Source organism: Mesitornis unicolor, unplaced genomic scaffold (genome assembly GCF_000695765.1).
Source record: "Mesitornis unicolor isolate BGI_N332 unplaced genomic scaffold, ASM69576v1 scaffold4945, whole genome shotgun sequence".
Taxonomy (NCBI): domain Eukaryota; kingdom Metazoa; phylum Chordata; class Aves; order Mesitornithiformes; family Mesitornithidae; genus Mesitornis; species Mesitornis unicolor.
In genome coordinates this window covers 6,221-16,955 of record NW_010186059.1, presented here as the reverse complement: position 1 = coordinate 16,955, position 10,735 = coordinate 6,221, and the positions used below count along the sequence as shown (strand labels likewise).

The 10,735-nt window shown below is 55.8% G+C and overlaps 1 protein-coding gene across 1 annotated transcript in view; it reads right to left on the bottom strand.

Moving 5' to 3' along the window:
• Positions 1–7,821: 7,821 nt before the first annotated feature.
• The window catches only part of PWWP2B (PWWP domain containing 2B), a gene marked incomplete at its 5' end in the record, with an annotated part of 9,059 nt that continues 6,145 nt past the window's right edge, over positions 7,822–10,735 (bottom strand). Inside the window, 1 exon segment of the mRNA XM_010185026.1 lies at positions 7,822–7,849.

The following is a 10,735-nucleotide window of genomic DNA, read 5'->3' as shown; positions in this document are numbered from 1 at the left end:
CTCACCAGTACACATCCCTAAAGTGAAGCCAAACCCAGCCCCACTGAACCGCAGAGCCCTGGACCACCCCAGACACGACTCCCGGCATCCCCCTGCGCGGCTGCAGGGCTCCCGGGTGCGTCAGAGCAGCCCCGGCAGCTCGCAAAGCCAGATCCCACCAGAGCCAGAGGATTTCCAGCCAAGGCACAGCACAGGGGCTGTCCCAGTAGCAGCTTAGGGGCCGCTAATCTGCCCTGCTCGTCAGCGTGCCCCAGCTAATTACAGCCAGGGTGATTCCGGGGGGCAGGGGGAAGAGGACATCTTATTTCTGTTTAAATCCAAAGCTCTGCATTGACCTGCACCACTGCAGGGTGGTTACACTGGTGTTTTGGGGAGCCCCAAACCCCTGTGTGGGACCCAGACCACAGCCCCCCAGCAAAGGGGGCAGAGATGGGGACAGAGCCCGAGCAGGGCAGGGGACGTTTTGCTCAAAGTAACCAAGTTTCCCGACTGGGACCTCCCAAATTTTGGGGACTTATTAAAGCTCCTGGCCGGCTGCCACGGCCTCACCTCTCAACTCCCAAACTTACAGGTGTGTCCGTGTTGTCCGGGTGTATTTTGGAAAAACAGGAACATCACCCTACGACGTGGAGTCACCGTCCCTCCCTCTCAGCGCTGCTGCCCGTGGGGCTCCATGGGTCACGGCTTGTAACCAAACATGGGGCTGACACCGGGCATTTCACATTGGGGTGAACCCTCCTGGCCCCTTTCTGTGGGTGGTTCATGGGAGACCACGGCTCTTTTCGGGAACAGCGACTCACAGCCTGTGATCTGTGAGGTCTCCATGTGCTCTCATTGCCCGCGGGTCGCTCCCAGGGGGTGTCCCTGTCCCCGTCACCCCCGAAACCCTGCACGGTGCTGGGAGGGATGGGGCTGGGGCTGCACGTGGTGCTGCAGCTCACCCCATGCGTTCACCCCGTGCGTTAACTCCGCTCACCGAGCAACAGCCTCTAAATTTAGTGCTGCTCCTAATCCCCCGTCGGAGGAAGGGTCAGCTTTCCAGCGGCCACGGGTTGCTCCAGCAGCAGAACACAGGCAGGGATTGCTGCAGCATGGCCATTTCTGCATGGTGTGGGGCATGGGGGCTCCCTTTCTTCCCCCCCACTTCCCCAAATACCCTGGTGAGGAGATCAGCATTGCTGCTGCTGCTGCTGCTCCCCACTTCACATCTTGAGGTGTTTCCCCCTCAGTCCCAGCACCCAGAGCAGAGCCATCCAGCGAAAATTTCTGCCTTAAAAAGAGCAGTTAATGTCTGACCTCCGTATCGGAGGAGCCTGGGGTGCAGCAAAGAGCAGCTCAAAGGGCTTCGGCTCATGGGGACCCCACAGAAATCCCTGGGAAATGACCCACGGCTGGGCAGGGTGAGAGGAGAGGGCACAGGGGGGCACCGCCATGGGTGATGATGGGTGATGGGTGATGCCCTGCACCACCCCTGCTCCTGCGCCGCGCTGCGCACACTCAGGGTGCCGCTGGCTGCTGCAACGGGGGCGCTGGAGCAGTGACTGACCCCTGCCGAGGATGAACCAGCCCACGGAAGCAGCGATGCCTCTCTCCTTTTCTGTGATCCTGGCTCGCTGAACCACAGCCATGGGCGAGCTCGTTAGGTTGACGAGGAGATGAGCAGGTTGATCTGCCCGGTCTTTGGTGTGATGCATCCATTGCTGCGCTGCCTCCAAGTCTGCTCTGCCACCTTGAGCCATGAGCATATTGCAAACAGCTGCCCAATAAATATATAGAGAGCTCAATAAATATATATAGGTCAATAAATATATATATATCTCTCTCAATAAATATATAGAGGTCAATAAATATATATATGTATATCTATCTATCTCAATAAATATATATAGGTCAATAAATGTATATATATAGCTCAATAAATATATATATGTGGAATTATCAGCAGTGAAGGAACAACAAACCAGCAGTAGCACTGTGGATGCTGGCCTGGGAGGGGAAAGGCTCCCCAAATCCCACCACTGTCACCCAGGCTGGGAAAAACAGGACGACAATGATGCCCCCCACCATGCCCAGGCTGCAGCCGCATCGCATCGGGCATGGAGAAAAGGCAAAACGCAGCTTCCCCCCAGCCGCACACTGATTTCCATCCCTGTTTTTCCATCCCTGTTTCCCTCCCCTGTCCCTGGATCCCCTCTGGGGATGCCCGGCGCCCACAGCTCCCCCACACCCAGCCCGGCCGTGGCAGGGGCAGCCCTCGCTGTGCTCCTCCATGCAGCGGTGCCAGGGCACGGCTCCGATCTCCTCCATCGCCTCCCAGATCTCAGCCCATTGCTGCTGCTGCCAGGCTGACACCGCCAAAACGGATAAGCCCTGCCCGAGATAACTGCAGACAACAGCGATAAAGTTACTGAAATAAATGCAATTGAAAAGCCAAAATTAAATACCCTACAACCCAAATTTCTAGTAGATAAACAATTAATTTACCTCCTTTAAGTGGAAGAGCTGACTTCATGGAATAACAGGCTCCGCTGCCAAAAAAGTGTTTATTGTGGTAAGTGGCACTTTCCTCTTGAAGCATCAGCAGCGCATTGGTGATTTGACGACGCTGTGCTGCATTTCAAGTCCATTGAGTGTGATGAGCGTTGCTAAGTTGCTGAGACATCACTACAGGGCGTGCAGGACGGCAGAGCTGCTGTCAGAGCCGGCAGGGACAGGCAGTTCTTGAAGCGATCCCTGCAGATTTTGGCAGCTGGAACAGAGGTGCAGACCAAGCTCCCTGTGTCACCGTGCTGAGGTGTCGCACCAGCGCCCGCACCGAGGGCACGGCCGGGCCCTGCGCTGGCAGCGCCGCCCCCAGCCCACAGTGAATCTGAGTGTGGAGAACGCATCTTCTGGGCAGGAAAACACCCCAACTGCACAGGAATGCATTTCTTATTGTGTTCCCATTGCACGACCTCGCTTCTCTGTATTTTCAGTTTCTCCAGGCTGCTCTGCACCATCACAACACAACCGCCCAGCAGCACCTTCCATGTCCACCTTCAGTCGTGACCAGCAGGAACATTCACCTGGGTGCCCTAAGGCTTCAAGTTGTGCCAGGGGAGGTCTGGGTTGGATATTTGGAGGAATTTATTGACTTAAAGAGCGGGTGAACACTGGACTGGGCTGCCCAGGGAGGTGGTGGAGTCCCCATCCCTGGAGGGGCTCAAGCAGTGGTGGATGTGGCACTTGGGGACATGGTTTATGGCCATGGTGGGGTTGGGTTGGGTTGGACTGGGGGATCTCAGAGGTCTCTTCCAACCTCAGTGATGCTGTGATTCTGTCTCGGGGTGAAACGTGTCTGGATTCCCCTCTGCAGCAGCCGTGCAGCATCTCCAAATGAGCGGCTGCCGTACCCATCGCTCCCAAACGCGGCAGCCCCCCCTCCTGGCCACGCTCCCGCTCTGCAGCCACAGACGACGTGGACCAGGACACAGGGACTCTGTTTGTGAGGGAAAACCCCAAAGCCCCGCACAAAAACTGCTTTTCTAAACAGAAACCTCGTCTGCACGTCCCAGAGACGTCAGTGCTTCCTAATAAGGGAAGCGCTAACGATGCTACCCAGAAAAGCACATGCTTGTGCAATTATGATCCTAATTGGCTGATCATAACTAATCCCCGGTATCTGTAATGGGAGGGGGGGCAAAACATTAATTACAGCTGGTAATTATCATCTGTGATGGGAAGAACAGCTTAACCTTGAAATAGTGATGAATTAAATGTAGGTGCACAGCTGCCCCCGTGAGAGCAGCAGTGGGGCCCTGCCCCAGACCCTTCAAGGAGGTGGCACTGGGACCGGGCACCGCAAAGGGCAAAGGCAGTGCAATTAGAGAAGAGGTTTAATCCCCCTTTAATACAGGCCTTAGCTTTCCTGCGTAGGAGGTGCTGGTGTGCAGGGCTGCAAGCTCCTGGTCTCCTCTGCTTTATGCATCCAGCACCGCGCAGGGCAGAATTCAGTGACTGTCCAGTTTCAGTGCAGAGAAAGGCCAATAACGGAAGCAAAATACTTCTTTAAATACTGAAATCACAGCAAACAAAGCCAATAAAATGGTTCCCAAGTTGGTTTAGTGCCATGGAACTCCAGATCACCAGGCATTATGTTGAAAAGTCAACTTTCCGGAACAGGATAAACCCCGCCATGGCTAAAGCAGTGACTGTCCCCCAAACCCTCACTGCTGCTTGCCCTGCCAGTTGTAAATTGGCCGTGAAGTGTTTGGGCAGCCCCCTGGTACCCAGGACACTTCATCCCCAGCACCCATCACCAGAGCCGCTACCCCACTGCGCAACCCAGCGAATTTGGGACCCGCACCCAGTTACCCTGAATCCCCGAGCATCCTCACAGCACTGGGACTCACACTTGGCCATAACCAGATAAAGCAGCACCGCTTGTCTGGGTGCTTTAAAATGCACCCGGGTGAGCAGCGCACACCCACACAGGCGGCTCTGAGCCGCTCGCACCCTCCCTGCCAGGGAACGGACCCAAATTCTAAAATTACCCACCCAAAACGGGCGTTTTCCCAGCCCACTCTGCCAGCGGGCGACGCGCAGCAGACCCAGGATGAGCTCTGCAGCGCAGTGACTCACCAGCCGAGCCTGGGAAAACTCAATTTTTCATGAGCGACGGAGCTTCAGCTGCCGAAATTATAAATAAACGTGGCTTGGAGAGGCTGCAGCAATGAGAGGATTCGTCTTCAGAGCTCGTTGATGGGGACGTCTGTGCCTGCGATGTCCCTGTACCAACTGCATCACCGGTCACCGTGCAAGGACCGTGCCAGGATTCCTGCAGCAAAGCCAGCAACGCCTGATGGCAACCTGCTCATTAGCTCATGTGCTAATTAAAACCCTGCAGGATCCCCGAGATGATGGGGCAGGGGAAGCCATGAACCAAAGGGCCAGGGCTGCATCCCCACACAGCGACAACCGGGGTTTCCAATGAGGAAAACCAAACCCCCTTCCCTCCCCGAGCCCCACAGTGGGGTCTGCTCTGTGCCACAGGTTTTGTTTCGGCTCTGTGCTGGGCTTGGTTATCAAATGCTGCAGGTTTGGGTCATATCAAAGCCAAATGGTGCAGGTTTTGGTCATATCAAAGCCAAATGGTGCAGGTTTGGGGTTATACCAAAGACAAATGCTGCAGACACAAAGGGGTGGGCAGAAAAGGGAGCACACAGCCCTGGTCACGTTCCCCTATGGAGAAAAGGGGGCACACAGCCCTGGTCACCTTCCCCTGTGGAGAAAAGGGAGCAAACCAGCCCTGGTCACGTTCCCCTATGGAGAAAAGGGGGCACACAGCCCTGGTCACCTTCCCCTGTGGAGAAAAGGGAGCAAACCAGCCCTGGTCACGTTCCCCTATGGAGAAAAGGGGGCACACAGCCCTGGTCACCTTCCCCTGTGGAGAAAAGGGAGCAAACCAGCCCTGGTCACGTTCCCCTATGGAGAAAAGGGGGCACACAGCCCTGGTCACCTTCCCCTGTGGAGAAAAGGGAGCAAACCAGCCCTGGTCACGTCGGGCCAGGTACGCCCTTGGTGATGGGGATGGGCAGGACCTGCAGACCAAGGGAAGGTTTGGGCTGGGACCACAGCTGCTCCTGCACCAGCACTGAGGAGCACGACCGCTCTGTGCCACCACGAAATGAGGGTGGCGATGGAGGCAGGAGGTGTGCACCATGCGGTTCAACATCTGGCAGAACAGCTGTATGGGGTTCTTATCCGAGCCAAACATCACGACAAATATGATGACAAACCATCCCAGACGTCCCCTCTTGAACACCTCTGTCCTGGGGACCACATCCAGCCTTCCAGGACCTTACCTTCCCAGTCCAGCTCATGTCCCAGGGGAAAGCCGGCATCCTCAGTGCCAGGCACCCAAATCCCTGGCACCCGGAGCAGCACCCGGTCCCAAGGATGTCCCTGAGGCCTGGACACCTACGAGCCATCCCTGGAGATGGTCCCTGTTGCTCCTGGCACCTCCTGCAGCCCAGAGCAGCCCCTCACTGGAGATGGGAGCAGACAAGCACTTCTCCTCAGCACGGGGCTGGTATTTTTGTTCTGTGCCTTTTTAAAACAACTTTAAGAGAACAGAAGGCTGCCTGTAACTCCCTTCAGCTCACCGCTGTAACGCTACAGCCAGAAAGCTGCACACCACTTCTCGGCAGTGATTTTGTGCAATAAGGAGCTGTGCGAGCAGCAAACCGTCTCACACAGCCACCAGCTCACCCCGGGCCTCGCTCCAGAAGATGCTAGGAAGAAATCCCCCAGAGAAGCCCCTGCAGACGGGCAGAGAAAGGCAGGGCTGTGCTCCTCGTCAGTGCTCGCTGCGCTGGGGCATCTCTGCCACGGCATGGGCAGGGGGTGCCCAGGTAAACATCAGCCGCACAAAGGCGCTACAGAGGGCGCGGGGACGCCTCCCTCCCCACACACTGCTGCCCTTTCTTGCTGGGAAAACAGGAAGCTCACTGATTTGTTTGCAGAGGTGGCCAAAATCGGTCTGGGGAGACAGATGTCCTGCTTCAGCGCCGCGTGTCGGCCGGGCGCTTCGTGCCGCAGCCTCCCAGCTGTTTTAGGAGAAACACGAAAGACTCACGGGCTGCTCCTGCGAGGGAGGTGCAGCAGAAGGGGGTTTGGTGCTGAACTCTTCTTGGAAACCAGAAAGGGGAAGACCAGGGTACGAACCAGGAGAACGCGAGCTCGGGCGCCTCCCGATCCGCGCGTTGCTCTGCTCCAATGATGGCTCATCACAGCAGAGGAGCAGCACACAGGGAGCAGGACCTGCAGCAACCCCACCTTACCTCGCAGGGACCACGCTCAACGTCTGCTCCAGCATCAGAAGCCACAGACTGCCACAAATCCACGTTTCTACACCGGGGGAATCCAAGGGAGAGCTAGACTAATGCAAACCAAAGCAGTTAACGGACAGTTCCAAAAGCCTTGCCCATAGATCACTTCAGTTTGTAAACCCACATTTGGCAGAAAAGTGGTGTGTTGTTTTCTGGATTTCAATTACTAATCACTTCTGGCCACGTGTAAGGGTGAAGATGCTTTTCTGTCCAACGACACGTGCCCAAGGGGCCTTAAAGGACGCTCGTTAAGCAGGGGTGAACACAGGAGTTCATTCACGTTAATTAACTCCGGTGGGAGCCATCAGGTCAACCCCCACCTCAACACAGCACCGGCCACAGCTGCACTGCCTGCTCTCAGAGGGGGCTTCCGAAAGCAGGGGTTGGGACACGAACCCAGGCACTGCTTGTGCACACACCTGAAAACACCAAATCTCTGAGCTCTGCAGGGAATGACATGAAAAAGCTCGGACACAGGCAACGGCAGCCACGGAGCTCTGTGTTGCACATTTTCCAAGTTTTAATAGACACAAAAGTGAGTCCGGTGTACGTAAGACACTACAAGGAGTTCGTTCTATTGCATGTCCCGCTCCGATACATTTCTCAGAGTACAAGTTTGGTAACTTTAAAATTAACAACCGTGTGAAATCTGTAAGTAAAATAAGCAGCAGCAATAATTTTTGGGATTTTTATCAAGAATAGCTAACTTTCACGTAATAAATACATTCGAAGTTGTGGTTTTGGCTGTTCTCCCCGTTCGTTGCCCTATGACTTGCCCCACTCCGGCTCCAGGTAAGATGAATCCTCAGCCTTCCCCGCCAGCCTCGCACCAGAGGAGCCTCCTGGCCCCGCGCGGCGGTGCCGTCCCGTGCCGGGTGGAAGCGGCGCGGTCCCAGAGCAGCCCGTCCCCTGCCTGCACGGAGCGCCCGGGGTGTTGACAGCGCCGAGACCCTCTGGAGAACAGCTCTGCTCCTCCTCTGCTACCCTGCGGAGAGCAAAGATGAGAGGTTACTGCGGTTGGCACTGCCTCTGATAGTGCCAGGAGTTAAATCAGCCCAGCACAGCGGAGCCGAGGCGCTGGGAATCTCCTCAGGTGGGAACAGACCCGAAGTGAAGGCAGGGACGCGATACGACCTGCCTTTTTTTTTGCGATGATCCCGCTGTGTGTGCCCTAAGGGCGGCGCGGGGAGGGTCACTGCAGGTTAATCTGCCACGGGTCCCTGCGGACGGAGCCGCGTGAGGAACGCCTGCCCGCGCTCTTCAGACGCAACGGATAAAACAGGATTATCTTCCCCTCCAGAGCTCTGCTGAGCACCCGCCACTGCTCAAGACGTCGCCCACTGCCACGGCGCCCTGGTGACTGGTAATGAAGAGGCAGAGCAGCCGTGCCACCTTCTCACGTTGTCTCCAGGGACAAGGGACAGCCCCTTCCCCTTGAACCCCATGAGATGCTGGTTCTGAATTGGACGGGCACAACAACGCACTCCAAATCACAGCTACAAACAGGTACCAAAGCCACCCACGTGTGATGTGTTACCCTGCCAGACACCAGCCACGGAGACCAAGGGCAGGAGATGGGCCTGAGAAGATGCACGGACCAGAGAGGGATGTGCCTGGCAAAACCGCCACAGAGAGGAGTCCTCCTCCGTACCCTGATGCAGGGGGTGCTTGTGCTGGCCCTGTGAGCTGGGTTGTGCAGTGGAAGCCTTCAAAGAGCTGAAAGGCAGCGTCTGTTTGCCTTCAAGGTTGAGTGAAGGAACCAGGAGACACGTGCAATGACAGTGATACAGAAATGAATGGAAAAGGGTGTGGAGATCTACTCTTACACCGTTCACTCACAAGACATCGCTGCACCACGCTCCAAACACAATTCACTGAGCCAGTCCAAGTGTGACCAGCTCAGGGTCGAAGCACAGGACACAGGCTCAGCCCCATGCTCTGGACACGCAGGATTGCTGCTGCTGAGCAAAAGGTCACACACCTTTAAAACCCCTCACGGTGGGGCTTTGGGACTCACAAGCAGAGCACAATAAACCAGGAACGCCAACACCGGGTGCAGGATGATCGCACAGCATCCAAACCATCTCCAGAGTTGAGCAGTACACCATGAACATCAGCCCTAATCCTGCATCCCACAGAAGGGCAGTCAGGATCATAAACTCCTCAGTATTTAGCAAAATCATCCTGCTCCTAAGAGCCTGGGATGGCCCTGTTACCTGTGGTCAATACAGCTGACTGCGGGTAAGGCGTAAGTTTGATGATCCATTGATCTACCTCCTGGGGAATGGCAAGACTGTCAAGAGCGCACCACAGGCTCCCTTGCAGCCTTCTGATCTTACACCTCCCAAAGCCTTCGGGAGGTCCACGGACTTGGCAGAATACCCCCCAACAGGTTTTTGCCCCAAACTGACCCCATAGAGACAGACTGCAGCCCGGGAATGTTTGGTCTAAACAGGAAGAAGTGCGTTTCCGCGTGGAGGAGGTCGCAGCCAGCCCTTGGAGCGGCTCCGCTTCGTGATTTCACACTCGGAGGAAGGAAGCACCAAAAAAGGCACACGAAGCCCAGCACCCACCCGGTGCAAGGGACAGGGACAGCGCTGGGGACAAAGGCATCTGTCAGCGTGTTCAGGAGGAGCAACAGGAGGTCACTCCTATCTCCCACTTCATTGCTGGAAAACTTCAGCTTTCTGTTAAAAATGCTCTCCCAGATGGCGAGAACCACTACATTGAACCACTACATTGAACCACTGTGCTCTGGACATGGCTGCAGCCTCGCTACACACACGAGTAATGAACGTGGACCAGCACGGACTCAGGCCAACGGTGCACCCATGAGTGGAAGGGAAAGCCAGGGCAGCTCTCCTGAAGTCAAGCGCTTGTTCATAACACAATGATGAAGTTTTGGATCAAATAAAGCTGATTTACCTTCACTGCACCCCAACCAGTGCAGATGTGACAGGCACCAGCACAGGCTCACCCTGTGAGCCGCACAAGGGCCAGGTACCCTGTGTGTCCACCCCAGCAGCTTGTTTTGAGGAGTATTTCCTAATTATAATGCAATTAACAGCAGGCTGCAATCGAGCATCGCCAAACCAGCCTTCCTCCAGCCATCTCCTTGGGGAAGCCCAAGCACAAGGGGACCAAGAGGTGGCACCTTCCTGAGGAGGGGGACCCAGAAGAGCTCGATGGGCTCCTGGCTCCCACAGGGCTTCGTTTCTGGTTGTGGAAGGGGTTCCTTTCTGCATGGAGAAAAGGCTGGAGCCATTGGCTTGAATCAAAGCAGAGCAAGTCACTGCTCACAAGGGGAGTTAAACTGCTCCTACAATTCCTTTCTTCAGCTGCACAGAGCACACAGGAAATACACTTTGTAAGGAAAACAAGTCTGTCTGACCCTACAATGGCAAGATCCTAAAGCGGATTAAACAGGAACTGGTGCGTCAGTTCAAAGCATTCACTCCTTCAGAAATTAATCGACTTAATGCAGGTTTTTTCATTAAATAAATGCCCTGCTCCTCCCTTCCGGAGACAAACCCAGCAACCAAGAGGTGAGGATACGACTGACGCAGGGTGAGCTCAGTTGGGAGGAGCCACACGTGAGCCTTTGCTCCATGGCACATCCATGGGGAGCAGAGCACAGGGAGCCCTTGGCTGCCCATGGAACCAGGGTGTCCCCATGGTGTGCACAGCGGGGTCCTGCGCTGCTCCTGCTCCAGGCAGGGATGGCACCAGGAGGGGGAGAGCATCACCCAGGGATGCAGGAGGGACGCTGAGCATCACCCAGGGATGCAGGAGGGACGCTGAGCATCATCCACAGGGGCAGGACTCCCCTTCAGCCAGCGCTGGTCTCCCCAGGCCACAGTCCGCCC